Raw genomic sequence first — 21,390 nt, 5'->3', positions numbered from 1 at the left:
GTGTGGGGCTGAGGTATAGAGGGGGAAGGGAGGGCATCCATTGTTAACTGTCAAGAGTGTAAATAACATATTTTTTGCCATTGCCTGGATTTGGGTGGTGGCCTTACTGGAAGGTGCAAGGATGGCTGGAAGGTTGGGAGCGAATGCCCCCTATGGGCATGGGGGGAGAGCTCTAGTGATTTGTTGTTTTTGTTCAAGTTAGGAGTAGTGTATAGTTTCTTAGTTTTAATAGCATTTGTATGAGTAGATTTTAGATGTTATAAAGTCTTTGTTTTTTCCATTTGCTGCACATTAGGCTTTTACCTCTCGGGGGACCATGGCCTGTAGTGTGCAGTCATGGCTAGCAATTTGTTCAGGTGGTGCACCTGGAATATAAAGGGGGCCATTCCCCCCATTAAAAGGAAAAAGGTGTTTATGAATCTTAAGAAGGAAAGGGTTGACGTTGCTCTACTGCAAGACACACACTTAACTGATAGGGAACGTCTGAAGTTACAGCTGGAGGATACAATAGAGTATTTTTCTCCACCTTCAACTCCAAAAGCAGAGGGGTGGCCATACTGGTATGAAGGAACCTCTTATTTCAGGTGATAGATTAAATCAAGGATGAGCATGGACGATTCATCATTCTCAAGGCTCTGGTACACAGAGAAGAGTATGGCATCCTGAACGTTTACTGTCCCCTGGCGCATCATCTCAAAGTTTTAGTTGACACGGACTCTAAATTTATGGCTCTTGAGGTGCACCGTGCGATTATAGGAGAATTTAATCGCCTCATGGATCCTGGGTAGACAGGATGCCAAGGGGTCTGCCGAGTACACCTCTGCAGTCTAGACAGCTAGTAGACTTGTGTAAGGAGTTGGGGCTAGTGGATGTGTGGAGGTGCCTCCACTCTAATGGGAGAGATTTTACCTTTTACTCCAACCTGCACAAGTGCCACACAAGAATTGATATGTTCTTTATTCTGTTGGTTTGTTTGGACTTGGTGTTGGCCTGCAGGATTGAGAACATAACTATTTCGGACCACGCGGCAATGTACTTGGATGTTAAGACCAAGGGTAGTGGAACAGACACATAGCACTGGCATATGTATCTGTTTCTGCTGAGGGATGGCAACTTTGCACAGTATATTACAAGGGAGTTCTGGGCTTTCTGGGACATCGACTGGAGTATGGCCAGTAATCCATCGGTGCTTTGGGAGACCACCAAGGCATATTTAAGGGGTCTGATTATTTCATATTCAACAACTAGAACAAGGCAGAGAAGGGAGCAGCAGCGAATACTTTGAGGCCTGGCTGAAAGCAGCTGAGTTGGCATATTATATCAGACCAGCTGTGATTAAGTTACATCAGGTCACAGCTCTCCAGGCTGCTCTGGACTCAGTGCTCACACAAGCGGTGAAGGTTGCAAAGCAAAGGCTGTTCGAATATGGGGATAAGTCAGGATTATTCCCATATACCTGGCTTATCTGGCTAGTGGATGGCACGGTGGCACAGTGGTTAGCACTACTGCCTCACAGCGCCAGAGACCCAGGTTCAATTCCTGCCTCAGGCAGCTGTCTGTGTGAAGTTTGCACATTCTCCCCGTGTCTGCATGGGTGCTCTGGTTTCCTCCCACAGTCCAAAAATGTGCGGGTTAGGTGAATTGGCCATGCTAAATTGCCCATAGTGTTATGTGTAGAGGAATGGGTCCAGGTAGGTTGCTCTTCGGAGGGTCGGTGTGGACTTGTTGGGCTGAAGGGCCTGTTTCCACACTGTAAGTAAACTTAAAAAAAAGTGCTCTACAGTTCATTGAATCTATTAGGGAGAGAACTGGTAACATCACTCGAGAGCTAAAAAGATTAATGCCAGATTTCAGCAATTCTATGTAGAATTATACTTTTTGTGGGGATGGAGTAGCGAGAATGGAATACCTGTTGGAAAACCTGGACCTCCCTGGCATAAACACAAAGCAGGTCTTCCTTTTAAACGCGCCTCTGATGATACAAGAAGTGCAAGAGGCAGAAAGGCAGCTCCCTGGTGGCAAGGCACCTGGTCCAGACGGGTTCCCGATTGAGTTTTACAAAGAATTCATACACATGTTAGCTGAACAACCTCTGCAGATGTATTGTCATTCATATAGCCAGGACTGCCTTCCACCCTCCCTTAGGGAGGCCAATATCTCCTGACTTTAAAGAAAGGGAAAGACCCTGAAGATTATTGACCTATCTCATTGTTGAACATCGACTTGAACATTTTAGCAAAGATGCTGCCTGTTAATTTCAACCTGGGAATTTATATTAGCAAAGTCGAAGGGATTCTGAAAAGATTTTTTTTAGATTACTTATAGCGTGGAAACAGGCCCCACGGCCCAACAAGTCCACACTGACCCGCCAAAGTGCAACCCACTCATACCCTACATTTACCCCTTTAACTAACACTATGGGCAATTTAGCATGGCCAATTCACTTAATCCGCACATCTTTGGACTGTGGGAGGAAACTGGAGCACCCGGAGGAAACCCACGCAGACATGGGGAGAATGTGCAAACTCCACACAGTCAGTCGCCTGAGGCGGAAATTGAACCCGGGTCTGTGGCGCTGTGAAGCAGCAGTGCTAACCACTGTGCCACCATGCCACCCACACCTTCAGACAGCTGCACAGAGCTAACATTGTACAATTGTTTGAGAGGATAAAGCAGGACTTGCAGCAGTAGTGAATGCCATAGTGAATGAGCTGGAGAAAATCCCGGGAATTGAAGTTAAGGCAGATCCGGTATCCCTTCTTTTGGATTGCCGAATCTGCCCTCTCTGGGTGAGCATGGGAAGTGGTTATTTAACATGCTTACACACTGTGTGAGGAAGAACATTCTAATGAAATGGATATCAGAAAAACCTCCAGGTGTTGTGGGGTGGTATTACCCCTACCTTCCGACAGCTGCACAGAGCTAACGTTGTACAATTGTTTGAGAGGATAAAGCAGGACTTGCAGCAGTGGGAGGAGCTACCAATATCATGGCTAGGCCATATAGCCTTGATTAAAATGAATGTTCTTCCTCGGCTATTATATCTTATGAGGGATGCTCTTGTTGTTATTACCCAGCGAGGTGCTATGGAGGTTTACCAGTTGGCTTGGATCCTTTATTTGGTGCCATTGGCACCCCTAATTAAATCCACCAAGCTGGGATCCAGATCTGAAGACATACCAAATAGATACCCTGCTGTAGTATATGGGTGACTGGGTGCACAAGGACTCAAGGTCAGTACAGTTTGATGTTGAGGTCTCGCAGGCAAGGTGACCCTGATCAATTTACTGTTTATAGGCAAAATGCGATCCGTGACTGAGCACTGTGAGACCCCAATTATCTTAAATATGGCGAAAACATGGAGGATAGTGCACCAGGGCGAGGGCAATTTGCTTAAGACATCACCGTCACTCCATTAGTGGGAGCCCCAGGATTTAGGCCAGGTCAATGGACTCCAGCTTTAGAGCAAGGCAGGGTAAGGGAATCTCCTGTTTGGGAGATTTAATCGAGGGAGATGTCTTCATGTCTTTCAACCAATTAAGTCAGAAATATGGGATTCCTAATAGGGACCTTTTCCAATACTTTCAGGTTAGGGATTATTTACAGAAGAGGATCATGCTCTTGGCTCAGTTCTACACGTCAGATATAGAGAGAAGAGTGATCTAATGTGGGAGCACTCTCTCAGTTAGTACCATACACCATCTGAAGAGGGGGAGCGCCATGGGGGATATGGAGAGACTCCATGGGAATTTGGAGTTGGGGGGAAGAAACTTCATTGGAAAAATGGGAGGATATATGGGAAAGTGTAAAGAAAATCTTAATATAAAATAAAGCACAAGCTAGCAATTGAAGATCCTTCACAGAGCCCATATGGCATCACAGAGGTTAACCAAGTTTAAGAAAGAATCTTCTCCAGGATGTCTCAAATGTAAAATCAGCAAAGGTAACCGTACACATTGCTCTTGATCCTGCTACAAGATTCGTGGATACTGGGATGCCATAGTGAATGAGCTGGAGAAAATCCCGGGAATTGAAGTTAAGGCAGATCCGGTAACATAGAACATAGAACTTAGAAAAATACAGCGCAGTACAGGCCCTTCGGCCCTCAATGTTGTGCCAACCGAAGCCTACCTAACCTACACTAGCCCAATAACCTCCATATGTTTATCCAATGCCCGCCTGAATGACCATAAAGAGGGAGAGTCCACCACTGATACTGGTAGGGCATTCCATGAACTCAGAACCCGCTGAGTAAAGAATCTACCCCTAACATCTGTCCTATACCAACCTCCCCTTAATTTAAAGCTGTGTCCCCTAGTAACAGCTGACTCCATACGTGGAAAAAGGTTCTCACTGTCAACCCTATCTAAACCCCTAATCATCTTGTACACCACTATCAAATCGCCCCTAAACCTTCTTTTCTCCAATGAGAACAGCCCCAAGTGCCTCAGCCTCTCCTCATACGATCTTCCTACCATGCCAGGCAACATCCTGGTAAACCTCCTCTGCACCCGTTCCAGTGCCTCCACATCCTTCCTATAGTATGGCAACCAAAACTGTACACAATACTCCAGATAAGGCCGCACCAGAGTCTTATACAACTGCAACATGACCTCAGGACTCCGGAACTCAATTCCTCTACCAATAAAGCCCAGTACGCCATATGCCTTCTTCACAGCACTATTTACCTGGGTGGATACTTTCAGAGATCTGTGTACATGGACACCAAGATCCCTCTGCTCATCCACACTACCAAGTAGCCTACCATTAGCCCAGTAATCCATCTTCTTGTTACTCCTACCAAAGTGAATGACTTCACACTTGAACTCCATTTGCCACCTTTCTGCCCAGCTCTTCAACTTATCTATATCCCGCTGTAACCTGCCACATCCTTCTTCGCTGTCCACCACTCCACCGACTTTCGTATCATCCGCAAATCTGCTCACTCAGCCTTCAAGCCCCTCCTCCAGGTCATTTATAAAAATGACAAACAGCAATGGTCCCAAAACAGATCCTTGTGGAACACCGCTAGTAACTGCACTCCAAGATGAACCTTTACCATCAACTACTACCCTCGGTCTCCTTCCAGCCAGCCAATTCCTAATCCAAACCTCTAATGCACCCTCATTGCCATACCTCCGTAATTTTTGCAGTAGCCTACCATGTGGTACTTTATCGAACGCCTTGCTAAAATCCATATACACCACATCTACTGCTTTACCCTCGTCCACTTCCTTAGTCACCTTCTCAAAGAACTCAATAAGGTTTGTGAGACACAACCTGCCCTTCACAAAACCATGCTGACTATCCTTGATCACATTATTCCTATCCAGATGTTCATAAATCCTATCCCTTACAATTCTCTCTAAGACTTTGCCCACAACAGAAGTGAGACTCACTGGCCTATAGTTACTAGGGCTGTCCCTACTCCCCTTCTTGAACAAGGGGACCACATTCGCTATCCTCCAGTCCTCTGGCACTATTCCCGTAGACAACGACGACATAAAAATCAAGGCCAATGGCTCCGCTATCTCCTCCCTAGCTTCCCAGAGGATCCTAAGATAAATGCCATCAGGCCCAGGGGACTTATCTATTTTCACCCTTTCCAGTATTCCCCGGACCTCTTCCCTACATACCTCAAAGCCATCCATTCTAATCACTTGTGACTCAATATTCACATCAGCAACAACATCCTGTTCCTGAGTGAATACTGACGAAAAGTATTGATTTAGTGTCTCTCCAATCTCCTCGGCCTCCAAGCACAACTTCCCACTACTATCCCTGACTGGACCGATACCTACCCTAGTCATCCTTTTATTCCTGACATACCTATAGAAAGCCTTAGGGTTTTCCCTAATTCTACCAACCAAGGACTTTTCATGTCCCCTTCTCGCTGCTCTTAGCTCTCTCTTCAGGTCCTTCCTGGCTACCTTATAACTCTCAATCGCCCCAACTGAACCTTCACGCTTCATCTTTACATAGGCCGCCCTCTTCCCTTTTACAAGGGATTCCAATTCCTTATTAAACCACGGCTCCCTCACAAGACCCTTTCCTCCCTGCCTGACTGGTACATACTTATCAAGGACACCCAATAGCTACTCCTTGAACAAGCTCCACATATCATTTGTGTCCTTCCTTTGAAGCCTATTTTTCCAATCCACACATCCTAAGTCATGCCTCACCGCATCATAATTTCCCTGCCCCCAGCTATAACTCTTGCCCTGCAGTGCACACTTATCCCTCTCCATCACTAGAGTAAAAGTCACCGAGTTGTGGTCACTGTCCCCGAAGTGCTCACCTACCTCCAAGTCTAACACCTGGCCTGGTTCATTACCTAGAACCAAATCCAGTATGGCCTCACCTCTTGTTGGCCTGTCTACATATCGTGTCAGGAAACCCTCCTGCACACATTGGACAAATACCTACCCATCTAACGAACTTGAGCTGTAGCTTTCCCAGTCAATATCTGGGAAGTTAAAGTCCCCCATAACAACCACCCTATTACTTTCATTCTTCTCCTGAATCATCCTTGCAATACTTCTTTTGGATTGCCGAATCTGCCCTCTCTGGGTGAGCATGGTAAGCGGTTATTTAACATTCTTACACACTGTGTGAGGAAGAACATTCTAATGAAATGGATATCAGAAAAACCTCCGGGTGTTGTGGGGTGGTGCAGACTTGTGATGGAGCACGTCCCCCAAGATTATCTGATGAGTATGGTGCACCATGGAACAGAGCAATTTTATAAGACATGGCGGTCCTTTCTAAATTACATATATATTGACCTATCGGCAATACTGATTAGGGCCTTAATATAGCCGTGAGGGCTGTATGTGGTGATCCACGGACCCCAGGCAGAGGAGGCCGAGTAAATACGGATATAATAACTGTTGCTCCTGTGGATAGGAGCTTTGGTGGAGGTGTGGTGAGTGGAGTAGTATAATGTAATGTAATTTAGTTTAACTGGATTGTAATTTAATTTAATTCTATTTCATTTCATTCGAGTTTATTTTAAATTGGATTAAGTAAATATGAGACTCTGTATTCCAGAGTAGTAGGTAGTTTCTTGTTAACATTACTGTAATATAATAATGTTATAATTTCTGCTTTTCCGTACTTTTGTACTTTTATAGTTTTTTGTAAAAGATTAAAATATGTTTTCAATAAATACATACATATATTAAAAAAAAAATCAATATCGGTCAAAAATAGTGAGTAATCCAATTATTTAATAAATCAACAGTGCAACCATATTTAGAAGATCACAGTTTTGGTTGCCACAATACAAGAAGGATATTGCTTACTGAAAGGATGGTAAACAGTACTTAGGGGTTGGACAATGAGGAGTAATTGAGTAAATTGAATGTATAATGAAGATCACGACAATCTGTTTCACTTAGTCCACTACAGCAAAACACCAGAGAACATTGCCTGTGGTCGAGAGGGGTCAAATTCAAAACTAATCTGAAAAGTAATTGATCATTTAACATCAGAGGAACTGGCATGTTCAAATGGTAAAAAGGTGAACCCCAATTCCAACCAACTATGAACTCCCCTTCTCCCAAATTACATATTTCGGGTCAGCCAATATCCTGCTTTGAAGAGGCAGGTTACTGGTGATAATAATTACATCAATTTCTGTTCAAAAGATTTTGGACACTATTTAAATTTAACAGCTGTGGAATAGGTCTTCCAAGACTTTGGAAACCAACAACTGGGGTAGCTAGCTGAAAATGAAGACCCACCATTGCTAGAATCATCACAAAGTTATGAATTTCAAACAAATATACAAAATTCCTCAGTTTACTTCATTTTCAGATATAAGTCAAATGGAAAGGATGGACCACACTTAACAAGAAATACTAGTAATTAAACTCTAGCTACTGGTAAACAGTTAGAAAATGTCAGCATATAACACTACAAATTACAACTAATCCACTTATAAACTCTCGCTCACTCTCTCTCATACACAAAACCACATGTTTGGACAGAAAGGAAAAAGTAGATTATGGGTGAAAGAAAGCTGCAAAGAATGATTACAAATGCATGGCTTGCTGAGATGATCCTCATGTTTTAGACTCTAGTTAGAACATTACTTTTCAACTGTCTGAATGCTTCCACTGGATCACATGAGACACTTGTTCATGTATAAAAGATCCCTGATTTATCAGTTAAATGTCACAGCTTACAACAACTGCCAAAGGTAAAATGAACTGTTTTCTTCACATTTTTAATGTATTTTGACTGCTTCTGTGCTGGTAAAAATCAAACTCTTCTCTCTTGGTTCCAGGTGCAAGCTATTCAGTTATTTTGAGAACCAATTACACTTTGTTGGCAGGCAAAAGACTTTTGACATTAATATTGGTGGCTCAGTGGTTAGCACTGCTGCCTCACAGCACCAAGAACCCAGGTTCAATTCCAGCCTCAGGCAACTGTCTGTGTGGACTTTGTACATTCTCTCCATGTCTGCGTGGGTTTCCTCCATGTGCTCCGGTTTCCTCCCACAGTCCAAAGATGTGCAGGTCAAATGATTTTGCCATGCTAAATTGTCCATAGTGTTAGGTGCATTCGTCAGAGTGAAATGGGTCGGGTGGGTTACTCTTCGGAAGGTCGGTGTGGACTTGTTGGGCCGAAGGGCCTGCTTCCACACTGTAGGGAATCTAAACTAATCTTAAAAAAAAACTGGTTACTAGTCCATGGACCAATAAACTTCTTGTTGCCACCAAGCTAAGTTTGTACACAGAGGCCTTTGTCTCCAACTTTTTAAAAAATAACCAGGATCTTGGGTTGATGTCACACTACAGGTGACCCCATTACACTATACACACACACTCTTATACACTCATACACATGCTCTCTCAGACACACACACACACTCACACACTCTCTCTCTCTCTCTCTCTCTCTCTCCCACTCCCTCACACGCAAGCACACACATATAAGTCTATGGGGTAAGCTTGCATTTGCAGATTTGTATTTGCAAATACATTCTATTTTGTTCAAAATGCACACAATCTGTAGGCTGTCAGTCCATGTGACAATTTATAAATTCCCACTTTGGAAATAGAACCAGTTGGAATGCAGACAGACTTTAACCTCCCATCTTTGATGCATTGCCTGAGCTGAGATGCCACTTTTTAAAAATAAAATCTTAAGTTAACTCTGGAATGAGACTTGAAAATTCTGGGATTTACATATTAATGAATCAAAATATGCAACCCATTCTAAGTGATTAAAGACTTAACAGCAATCTCGGTTTGTTCAATACATCACATCTGTTGTATGTCACTTTGATCTTTTACTATAGATTATGTGTCCTATGAACCTGCTCCACTAGCTACCTGATGAAGCAGCAGCACTCTGAAAGCTTGTACTTCCAAATAAACCTGAAGGACAATAACCTGGTGTTGTGACTTTTAACTGTGTCCACCCCAGTCCAACACCAGCACCTCTACATCATGGCATCCAATTTGTTTGCAAGCACTTCAATTACTGCTCGTGCAAACAACTGTTTACTGGACATGATACTTGTCACGAGTGTCAAGTTACTTGCTTTTCAAAACATGCAGCAATCATTCCACTGGTTTTAAAACAGATCTTTCTCATTTCAGCACACAATTTTTTAAACAAACACCAAAAACAAAATTACATGGGCTTTCCATTATGCAGGGCATTGGTGAGACCATATCTTAGGTATTGTTTGTTATTTTGGACTCCAGTTAGTGTGTCCAGAACTACCAGATGCTGTCTTAAAAGTGGAGGCTGCTCTTTTAAGACAGAGATAAGGGAAAATCTTTACCTTCAGAGGGTTGGGTAAATTTTGAACTCAGTGTGTTCAGAAAGTGGCGGAGTTCAGATTCATTGAATATTTTTAGATGACACATAGATTCTTCTTGACAAAGGAATCAAAAGTTAACAAGGGGTAGATGGGAAATTGGAATCTGGAACAAAACTGATCAGCCATGTTTTTACCATATGGCCAAAAGACCTAATTCTGATTTAAATTAGCATGATTATATAGAACATTTCTGGTACCATAAGATATATGAGTCATCTGGCCCTTCAAATCTGCTCTGCCATTCCATCAATCATGTTCCTCAACCCTATTCTCCGACCTACTCCCCATAACACTTGATCCCCTTACTAATCAATCTCTCTAGAACCTATCTGCCTCTGTCTTACAGATACTCAATGAACTATTGCTACAGGAGCCTGTGAAGGCTGCTTTCCATTGATTCACCACTCGGTGACAAAATTCTTCCTCTTCTCAATTTTAAAGGCCATTCCTTCTGTTTCCTCGTGTCCGAGTGTCTTCTACTAATGGAAACATCATCTCCACATCCAGTCTATCCAGCCTCTCAGTGTTCTGTAAGCTTCAATGAGATGATACAAATGAAGCCCTACACATTCAATATTCCAATCTATCAGTGAAGAGGGTGGATGCCACAGCCGATAAGAGCCAGTTTAAGCATCTGTCTTGGAATTACAAATATCTGCAAGAAAGGCCCACCTGTAGCTTTCGTGGAGGTAGCTAAGCACTCTGTGGTTTTCAGCATCATATCAAACCTTTATTTTGAATGAGATGTATGGAAAGCCGAGGAGGCAAAGTAGTTTTGTTTACTGCTTTACAAAGAGTTAGACAATATTAGTAGTATTATCTTAGCAGTTCTGGTGATATAATTAAATTTATTATTATACTGCATAGAGGTTCCCAGAACAATGCTACAAGTATTGAATTGCTTAGTTACTTGTCTCCCTTGCCACAGACTAATTTTACAAAGAAAACCTATCATTTATTAGAGTTGAGAATTTACTGTTCATTCATGATAAATGCACCTTTTAGATGCATTGGACAATCTCTAAGCTCTGAACAACATCATAATGCTTCCTGTCTAAATATCTTGCTCCCCACTAATCACCATGGTAACTGCCATCTTCTTTAGGAGACTGCAGGTGCCTTTACATGTTACCCACCCTACCAGATTTCTGCCTAGTTGGTAAATAGCCTGCAAGAGTAAAGATGGAGAAATCACCAACACAGTTGATGTGAGGTTTGGCCAACTAAATTGACCAGCTTTTCATTGAGAAAGTTGATATACAAAAAGAAAGCCTTGCTTTTCTCTAGAAGTTTACTGCCATTAATAATCTCCAAACACTTCATAGCCAATGAGTACTTTTGGAGTGTAGTCAAAGTTGGAATGCAGGAAACACAAAATACAAACAAAATCAAAGCTCCCTCTGCAACATGGGGACATGGACCTCAGAAATATAACAATAATTGATTTTAATTGTATAACCTATAACTTTATAGCTACCTTTTCCTCTTCTCTGAATAGGGCAGGGATAAAAATGCTTAATTTTAACAATCAGGAATTTGATTTTTCTTTCTAGTCACAACACTCAGATTTAAATTTACAAACTGCTTATTTTTTATTGATGTGAACTATAAAGAATATACACCAGTGTATAGAAGTTAGCTTAATCCTGTGGAACAAATGATAATTAAAAATGCTTAAGCATATTGAGTGTAGCACAATTAATATTATTCTGTCCAGCAACATCTCTGAGAGCTCTCTAACTAAATATGCATTTTCTATAATCGCAGACTGATCAATGTGGTTGGAACAGATCAATTGATATTTCAGAAAGGGGTTAAGCCACTTAATTCTAAAATCCCACGTGACTGATAACCTGAGAATCTTTCTAAAATAATAGATTTTATTGACAGCCCAATCTAAAGTGAAGGCATGAATCAGTTTTGAGATTGAAGCAAGCTATGACAGAGTTCATTAGATGGATCATGCAATCAGTCATTTGCCAGATTTTCATTGGTCAGTCTAAAGTTATGTAAATAAGCCTGGTCAGCAGATTCTAAGTTAGCAAATATACATGGAGGAAATTATATGGCTACCTTAATATTAGATCAACACAGTTTCAACAAATTACATCAATCTTCAGAATAGAAGATACTAATTGCATTCCAAAAATACTAAATCATCAAGGGACAAAAGGAGGGAAGAAATAATATACAATAACTATGACTACAAAAAAAAAGTACTAGGGAAACTAATAATAAGGCTAAAGTTCAAAAAGTACCCTGGACCTGAAGGGATGCATTCAATGACATTAAAAGCAGTAGCTACAGGGATCTCAGAAGCACTGGTAGTAATTTTACAAGAATCCTTAAATCCTGGAAAAGTCCAGATGATTGGAAAACTGTCAATGTAAAACCATATTAAAAATAAAAAACCCGTAATTATAATCCAGTCAGTATGTAATAGGAAAGGCAAATGAAACGCTGACCTTTATTTAAAAAAAAATAGTGGAGGCTAGTACAATTACAACATTTAAAAGGGTACATGAATAGGAAAGGATCAGAGGGATATGGACCAAATGCTGGCAAATGGGACTAGATTAGTTTAGGATATCTGGTCGACATGGACCAAAGTATCTGTTTCTATGCTGTACATTTCTATGCTTCTATGACTCTATGAAAAGTTATAGGAATGGAACATGAATGAAACCTAAATGGTTTCCAGGATCAATTGGGAGCAGGTTATTTTTGATCTAATATTGCACATTGGCAAGGTGTTAATTGATAAACTTGAAGTAAAGAAGTAATCACAAAACTAAAGAATTTTTATATTGAGCTTAAGAGTAACTGAGTTACATACAAAGTAAAGTCTTGTATGATTGAGGGGCAAGTTAGTTAGTGTAGGTAGGAAAATTAGTTTCAAAAGATATCATGTGGATAAGTAGGAAAGGAAAAGGATCAGGAAAAATAGTTAAATAATCTATACATTATTTACAAAAAATTCTCAAAATATCATAGAAAAAATGATCCAACAGTGCTCAAAAATGAAATTAAAAATCTTAAAAATAATACGATATTAAAAGTGTTTACCTATAACTTTGCTACAAAAGCCTGAAGATTGAGAAATTGTTAAAATACAGCCAAGGCTGAGAAAGCGAGAGAAAACAAAGAGACTTAAACTATCACAAAACCAAAAGATTGTAAAAGTTTCTGTAAGTCTGTAAAAGGAAGAGATTAGTGTTGGTCTGTTAGATGTGAAGGAGCCGGTGTTGGACTGGAGTTGTCAAGGTCACTTCACCTGATGAAGCAGCAGTACTCTGGAAGCTTGTGCTTCCTGATATGGCTTTCACTCTCACCTTACCTCTGGAATTTAGCTGTTTTGTTTATGTTTGAACCAGGGCTGTAACGAGCTGAGTGGCCCTGATGGAATCCAAACTTGGTATGAGCGGGCAGTTTATTGTTTATTGTTGAGCAGTTGCGGCTTGGTAGCACTGTTGACAAAACCTTTCATCACTTTACTGATGAATGAGGGTAGAATGATGGAGTGGTAATTGGTTGGGTTTAACTTGTACTGATTAGTGTGGACAGGACATATCTGGGCAACTTTCTGCCTTGTGGGGCAGATGCCAGTGTTGTAGCTGTACTGGAACAGGGGGCTAGGGGTGCAACAAATTCTGAAGCACAAATATTCAGTACTACTGTCTGAATGTTGCCAAGGCCTATGGCCTTTGTAGTATCCAGTGCCTCCAACAGTTTCTCGATATCACGGGGGTGAATCGAATTGGTTGAAGGCTGGAATAAGAACAGAAATTGCTGGAAAAGACCACCAGGTCTGGCAGCATCTGTGGAGTGAAATCAGAATTAACATTTCTGGTCCAGTGACCCTTCCTCAGAACGGCTGAAGGCTGGCATCTATGATGCTGGGCACCACTGGATGAGACCAAGATGAATCATCCACATGGCATATCTGGTGAAGGTTATTGCAAATGCTTCTGCCTTATCTTTTGCACTGATGTCCATATCTAATCTTTATTTCATGCTAATGTATTGTCCTTGTCCTATGAGTCCTAATTTTGCATAATGATCTCTTACATCCTCTAATTGAGGATTGGGATGTTAGCCAGTGATTGCACAATGCTCAGCCTGTCCGCAACTCCTCAGGTACTGAACAACATCCAGGCTTGGGCTCACAAGTGTCAAGTTACATTTCCACCACACAACTGCCAAGTAACGACCACCTCCAATAACAAACAATCGATGCACCACCCACTGACATTCAATGGTGTTGCCATCACTGAATCCTCCACTTTCAAAATCTTGGATATTACCATTGACCAGAAATACAACTAGAATCATTTTATAAATATAGTGGCTACAAGAGCAGTTCAACGGCTAGGAATATTGCAGCGAGTAACTCACCTTCTGACTCCCTCGACCTTGTCCACCATCTACAAGGCACAAGTCAGGAAAGTGATAGAATAGTCTCCACTTGCCTGGATGAATTCAGCTCAAACAACGCTCAAGAAGCTTGACGTCAGCCAGGACAAAACATCCGCTTCCTCCACAAGTGATGCTCAGTAGCTTCAGTGTGCACTATTTACAAGATGCACTGCAGAAATTCACCAAAGACCCTGAGACAGCACCTTCCAAGCACACAACCACTTCCATCTAGAAGCACAATGGCAGCAGATATACAGGAACACCACCAACTGCAACTCCCCACCAAGCCACTTCCCATCCTGACTTGGAAATATATCACCGTTCCTTCACTGTCACTAGGTCAAAATCCTGGAATTCCCTCCCTAAGTGGATTGTGAATCTACCCACAGCACATGGACTGCAGTGGTTCAAGAACGTAGTCCACCACCATCTTCTCAAGGGCAACAAAGGACTGGCAATAATTGTTGGCCCAGCCTGCAACTCCCATGTCCCACGAGTGAATAAAAAGAAAGAAACCAATGTCAAAATAAATAAATGAGCTATTTTTGGGTTAATAGGTTGAAATTTTGGTACCCACAAGTTCAGTTCTTGGGCCTCAATTACTTAGTGCGGAGACTGAATGTAATTCATTCACAATCATCAGTGATATTAAGTTAAATAGGAAACTAAGTTGTGAGGAGAATATAAAGAATGGTCGGACAGGGATAGGTTAAATGCCAGGTTAGACTACAAGATAAGGCATGGCAAATGGAATATAATGTGGGGAAGCTGGAATATATCAGTTTTGGAAAGAAAAATAAGATTGCATCAAAGATTTTAAATATTAAGAGACCTAGGTGTTCACGAACAAAAATCATATAATTAGTAGTAAGCAATTAGGAAGCCTATCACATTTTGCCATTCTTTTTGCAAGAGGATTGTAGTACAGGAGTGAGGAAGGTTTAATACAAGCCCTTGGCAAAAGCACACCAAGACTAGGATATCTGGTCAGCATGGACAAGGTGGAGCAAAAGGTCTGTTTCTGTGCTGTACTTCTCTATAACTATAGTGTATAGGTTTGGTCTCTTTATTGAAGGATGGATATACTTGCCTATTTAATGAAACAAAGATTCATTAGACCGGTAGCTAGATGAAGGGATTGTCCTCTAAGATAAGACTTATGTTTGTTCGAGTTTAAAAATTAAATGGTCATCTAATCAAAATTAAAAATTGTAATTGGCTTGATAGTATATTTATTGGGATGTTGTTTGTGATAGCTGGGCATCATACAACCAGGGGTCACAATTTCAGGATTAAAGATTGATCTCTTCAGACCAAAGAAATATTTTTCATTTACAGGTTGTGGTTATTTGGAAATCCTTGCTCCAAAAGACTGTTGATGATCACTGTTCCAGAATAAGAAATCAGCCATTTAGGATGGAAGCATTTTTTAAAAATTTCAGGCAATTCATTGAATTCAATTACTCAAAGGACTGTAGATCTTTAATCATTGAGTATAATCAAGACAGAGACTAAGGAGCTGAGGTGAAAGTGACCGACCTTGACAGCAAACAGTATTTGGCGGACTATAATATGAAACCATAATAAAATTGAAGTCCATTGTTAATTTTGCTTGAAATGTTGTGATGAATTGCCTTCTTGGAAAGCCACAATCCATGTGGTGTAGGAACATTCACAATACTGTTAAAAAGGGAGTTCAGGATTTTTACGCATTGAAAGAATGGCAATATGAGAAGTGACTTCACTGCAACTTAGAAAATTCTTTCAGGTGGAGGAAAATAAGATGTTCCCTCCGGCTAGTGAGTTGAAAACCAGGGAGTATAATCTAAGGCTTAGGGTAGGCCATGTGACTTAAAATGAGGAGTAATCTTTTCACTCAAAAGATGGTAAATTTTTAGATTTGTCTGAAGAAGAGGACTTGAGGAAACGCAACCACTGAGCATGCTCAAGAGAGGATGGATAGATTACAGGAGACTTATGACATCAGGGGACATCGCGATAGTGTGGAAAAATCGCACTGTGATAGATCATCAGCTATGATCTAACTGAATTGTGGAGCAGTCTTGACAGGCTGAAAGGCCTATTCCTGTTCTTATGTTCCTATGACATTGTTCCAAATCAGGATAATTGATACTTTTTTAGGGATCATGGATTCAGTGGAGAGATTGACTGTCCAACGGGTGTCATAAGGTTGCCATTCAAATGGGTTGCTTTCTCCTGGATGATGTTCAATTTATTGAGTTATTAGAGCTGCATTCATCCAGGCAAGTAGAGAATATTCAATTTGTGGCTTATGGGTTGTGAACAGGATATAAGAAGGCAGGAGGTAAAGACCTGCCCTTCATCACAGAGGTTGGGATGTCTATCAATAACTGCAGCATGTAGATTCAATCACAACTCCTCACAGAATGAAACAGTCTATGATAGACACAGCAAGACCTGGGCAACATTCAGGCTTGCACTAGTATATGGCAAATAACTTGGAAATTACATATATGTGAGGCACTTAACTCCTGGAAGCAAGAGAGAAGTTAACTGTATCCCCTTGACATTTAGACATATTCCCTTCACCGAATCCTCCCATCATCAATATCCTGCAGGTTAGCACAGATCATAAACTTAACTGGAGCAACAACATATATGGCTCCAAGAGCAGGTTAAAGGCTGGAAATTGTGTTATGAGGAACTCATCAAGATTCCTCTGCAGCCAAACCTGTGACCTATACCATCTAGATCCTGGATATCCAAAATATGGATCATGGCCCTAATTGTTTTGCAGAAATAATAGGCTGGGTTTAGTGTTCTGCCATTGACAAGTTTTTTTTCTGACTTATTCTGAATGCGGTTATCACTGACAAGTCCATCATTTGTACCTAATCCTTCTTGTCCTTGAAAAGGTGGTGGTGGGCTGCCACCCACTGCAGTTTGTGTGCATAAGTACACCAAAGTGTTATTAGGGAAAGGATTCCAAATTTTTAACCTAGTGATACTGAAGGAACAGTGATATATTTCCAAGTCATGATGGTGTGTGTTTGGATGGAAACTTGAAGGTGGTAGTTGTTACCATGAATCAGCTGCCCTTGTCCATCTGGGTGATAAATTTTGTAAGTTTAGAATGTGCTACTGAACAAGCCTTGTTGAATCACTACAGTGCATCATGTAAAATTCTGCCCCAGGTCTTTAAAATAACACATCTGGCATAATATAAACAGAATAGTGGATATATTCCACATGCATTCCATTTTACCATCCTGGGTCACGTTACCATTTAGCTAGGTATTAGGCAGTGCAAAGCTGTTGATCATCTTGATCATAAAGCATATTGTGCCCTCGCTACGAGAGGAACTAAGACAGTGGAAGCCAAATATTATTTGACGCAATTTCACATAAACTATGGCACAATCTTCCTCCATGTCTCTTTCTTCTATATACAAGAAGATGTTGAACATTATATTTGCTGACAAGCTAGTTGAAACCCTAAGCCCAGTAATGTTTGTTCCATAAGATTAGAAAACAAATCAGCCAAGCCCTTGAGTGGAAGGAAGTTAAATACCTACTTCCAAAGCTGATTATAAAAGTTGCATTTTTCAACATTGCATTGTATGTTGTAATACCCACATTTTAAGAATTTGCTGATTCTATTGTTCAACCATCTTGTGAAACAAGGCAGCAAATCGGGAGGCAAAATTCTTGTTTTAATGACAAATGTGCTGAATGTCTCTTTTTATGAAATTCATGGTCCATTAAACTATTATAATGAATAACTTTAAATTGTGAAGCTTATAAAAATGCAAAATTATCAGCAGAATATTAATAATAAATAAAACATCCAACAATTTTTCATTATCAAAATCATAGTGCCAAAGCTGATAATTTCTTAGTTAAAAATACCAATATTCATGGTTAGCTCAGTGGCTAAATAGCTAGGAGATGGCGCAAAATGATTCCAGTGTGCATTTAGTCCCTGTTGGCAATTCATGGAGTGCTACCTCCTTGCCTGTCCCATGTTTGACATGGAGTTAAAGCTCTCAAGCTAGACATCTAGTCAGTCTCATACAGAGAGAGAGAGAGAGAGAGAGAGAGATTGCTATGCTCTTGCTTGAACTATGGTTAAATATTTTAACTTTATTCACTTTCAATCTGGCTGCACAAAATTAATCAGCACATCATGGTCTCAATGTCCTGGTACAAAAATTGAGTAATTTTCTTATGTTCTAATATTAATATAAAGATTCCCAATATTTCTAATTAAAATTCCATTGTAAAGTTGACTTCATCTTGCATATTGGTCACTGAATCAAGTATGTGACCTGTTGAACGAAAACAGGGCCTTGATAAATCACAATTCACTTGACAATATCTAATGTCAGTGGCACATTTGCCTAATGTTGAGAGGTCTAGCTGATGAACCTTAAAGGGATCACTGTAGGCATCTCCCAAAAAGCAATCTGTTGAGGTTTTTTATTGAAAAGATTTTTGTAGAGGAAAAGGATGAGCATTCCTCTAAATCCCACAAACATCTTCTGGCCAGTTGTTATCAACACCAGCAACTGTTTCTGCCTCACCTGCCAACATACTCTATATTATCCAATTTTTATCCTTAGGATATGCCAAGGTTCTAGAGTCACGGAGTCACACATCATGGAAACAGGCCCTTCGGCCCAACTTGCCCATGCCAAACAGGTTTTCTAAACTGAACTATTCCCATTTGTCTTCATTTGACCCACATCCCTCTAAACTTTTCCTATTCATATACCTGTCCAATGTCTTTTAAATGATGTAACTGTATCTATCTCTTCCACTTCCTCTAACATATATTCCATATACCTGTCCAATGTCTTTTAAATGATGTAACTGTATCTATCTCTTCCACTTCCTCTAACATATATTCCATATATGCACTACTCTCTATGTGAAAGAGTTGCCCTTTAGGTCCCTTTAAAATCTTTCCCCTCTTACCTGTGATCTATGCCCTCTAGTTTTGGACTCCGCTACCCTAGGTTTTCACCAACCATTTATCTTGCTGGGCAGGTACTGCTGGAGCTTTGATTTAAAAATTGTTCGCTTTATTAATCTCTGTCTTGAAATAATAATGGTTTTGCTTTTTCATCACATGGTATAAGTGCAGAATGCATACAAGCAAAAAATGTAATAGTTACTCTATCTCATGTTGAAGAAAACCTTATAAATCACTCGTAACTTAACAACACCGTTATAGTTAATAACTTTTATTTTCATTTGTGTAATATAAAAAATCTGCTTTGTTGTTGACTGTGCACTCTCTACTATAGTTAATACATATTACCATTTAGACCTTCTTATGTGGTTAGGTCTAGCATTGATTTGGATGTGAATATAGGAGATATGGTTACGAAGTTTGCAGATTGGTGATGTAGTGGACAGCGAAGAAGGTTACCTCAGAATACATTGATCAGATCGGCAAATGGGCCGAGGAATGGCAGTTAGGGTTCAATTTAGATAAATATGAGGTGCTGCATTTTTGTACAGCAAATCAGGGTAGGACATATACACTTAATGGTAAGATGCTGGGGAGTGTCGCCAAACAAAGGACACCTTGGGGTGCAAGTTCATAGTTCCTTGAAAGCAGAGTTGCAGGCAGTCAGGGTAGTGAAGAAGGTACTTAGTACACTGTCTTTATTGGTCAGTGCATTGAGTATAGAAGTTGGGAGATCATGTTGCGGCAGTACAGGGCATTGATGAAGCCATTTTTGGAATATTGTGTTCAATTATGGTCTCCCTGTTAAAGGAAAGATGTTGTGAAACTTGAAAGGGTTCAGAAAGGATTTACAATAATGTTGCCACAGTTGGAGAGTTTGAGCTAAAGGGAGAGGCTGAATAATCTGGGGTTATTTTATAACAGAATCCCTACAGTGTGGAAGCAGGCAATTCGACCCATCTAGTTGACACTGACCCCCCGAAGTGCATCTCTCACAGATCCATTTCCCTATCCTATCATAACCCCACATTTCCCATGTAACCTACTTAATGTGCACACTTTGGTCTATGGGAGGAAATTGGAACACCCGAAGGAAATCCATGCAGACATATGGAGAATGTACAAACACCACACTGAGTCGGCCGAGGGTGGAATTGAACCTGGGACTCTGGTGCTGTGAGGCAGTAGTACTAAACACTGTGTCACCATACCTCCCAGGAGCATTGCAAGATGAGGGGTGACATTAAAGAAGTTCATACAAATCATTAGGGACATAGATAGGGTGAATACTCAAGGTCTTTTCCCCTGAGTAGTGGAGTCCAAAAGTAGAGGGCATAGGTTAAGGTGAGAGGGGAAAGGTTTAAAAGAGACTTAAGAGTCAACCTTTTCTTGCAGAGGGTGGTGCATCAATGGAATGAGCTGCCAGTGGTGGTGGTGGAGGCTGGTATAATTGCAACATTTAAAAAGGCATCTGGATGGGTATATAAATAGGAAGCGTTTAGAAGGATATGGGTCAAGTGCTGGGAGGCAGGACTAGATCACTGTCGAATATTTGGTCAGCATCAACGAATGGGGCTGAAGGGTCTATTTCAGTGCTGTACATCTATGACAGTATGACAAGAACTTAAATAAGGAACAATGAGGAGCAGTGGTGTTGGACCAGCATGGACAAAGTTAAAAATCACACAACACCAAGTTATAGTCCAACAGATTTATTTGGAAGTAATAGCTTTTGGAGTCCTGCTCCTTCGTCAGGCAGCTAGTGGGGCAGGATTATAAGATACAGAATTTATAACACAAGATCATAGTGTCATGCACGATATATTGAATAAACCTAGATTGCTGTTATGTCTTTGTACTTTTAGAATGGGTTGCAGATTTTGATTCCTCAACATGCAAATCCCAGAAATTCTCTCAAGTCACATTCCTGAGATAACTTAAGGTTTTAATCAAAAATGGTCATATCTCAGCTTAGACAATACGTTAGAGGTGTGAGGTTAAAGCCTGTCCGTATTCAAATCTTGAGGGAGAATGAGAGAGACAGAGAGCAAGAGAATGTGTATGTGTATTTGTATGTTTGTGCACAAAAGAAAGAGAAAAAGAGAGAGAGAGAGAGAATGCAAATCTTGAGAGAGTGCAAGAGAGATCGAGAGCAAGTGTGTGTGTGCATGAGAGAGAC

General features: G+C 40.7%; 1 protein-coding gene across 5 annotated transcripts in view; it reads right to left on the bottom strand.

The window, feature by feature from the left end:
• The window catches only part of LOC140484720 (uncharacterized), a 144,784-nt gene that overhangs the window by 73,589 nt on the left and 49,805 nt on the right, over positions 1–21,390 (bottom strand). The gene's annotated exons all lie outside the window — the stretch shown is intronic.

The sequence above is a fragment of the Chiloscyllium punctatum genome, chromosome 2 (assembly GCF_047496795.1).
Source record: "Chiloscyllium punctatum isolate Juve2018m chromosome 2, sChiPun1.3, whole genome shotgun sequence".
Classification (NCBI taxonomy): Eukaryota; Metazoa; Chordata; class Chondrichthyes; order Orectolobiformes; family Hemiscylliidae; genus Chiloscyllium; species Chiloscyllium punctatum.
The sequence above is the reverse complement of the archived record's forward strand: the minus strand, read 5'-3'. Positions and strand labels throughout refer to the sequence as shown.